The sequence below is a fragment of the Nematolebias whitei genome, chromosome 7 (assembly GCF_014905685.2).
Source record: "Nematolebias whitei isolate Nwh7 chromosome 7, NemWhi1, whole genome shotgun sequence".
Lineage (NCBI taxonomy): Eukaryota > Metazoa > Chordata > Actinopteri > Cyprinodontiformes > Rivulidae > Nematolebias > Nematolebias whitei.
Genome location: NC_056504.1, coordinates 3133231 through 3133702, shown reverse-complemented (window position 1 = coordinate 3133702; position 472 = coordinate 3133231). Strand labels below are relative to the sequence as shown.

The following is a 472-nucleotide window of genomic DNA, read 5'->3' as shown; positions in this document are numbered from 1 at the left end:
ACATCTGGACCTACATCTGGACCTACATCTAGACCTACATCTGGACCTACATCTGGACCTACATCTAGACCTACATCTAGACCTACATCTGGACCTACATCTGGACCTACATCTGGACCTACATCTGGACCTACATCTGGACCTACATCTGGACCTGTCATTCTGTGTCTCTTCCTCCTTCCTGTCCTCTCAACCAGCCGGTGAAAGCAGATGTTCGCTCGTCCTGATCCTGGTTCTGCTGCAGGTTTCTTCCTGTTAAAAGGGAGTTTTTCTTTCCACTGTCTCCTTTGTGCTCGCTCAGGACAGACACTGGATCTGCTGCTTCCTCAGAAAAACTTCTACTGATTATTGTTTTTTCAATAGTGAAAAGAAAATCAGCAAAGCTAAATGCAGATGTTTCTGCTAAATGCAGACGTTTCCGCTAAATGCAGATGTTTCTGCTAAATGCAGATGTTTCTGCTAGATGCAGATG

At 45.1% G+C, this 472-nt stretch overlaps 1 protein-coding gene across 1 annotated transcript in view; it reads right to left on the bottom strand.

Moving 5' to 3' along the window:
• Positions 1 to 472, bottom strand: part of si:ch211-112f3.4 (EF-hand and coiled-coil domain-containing protein 1) — a 30202-nt gene that overhangs the window by 28603 nt on the left and 1127 nt on the right. The gene's annotated exons all lie outside the window — the stretch shown is intronic.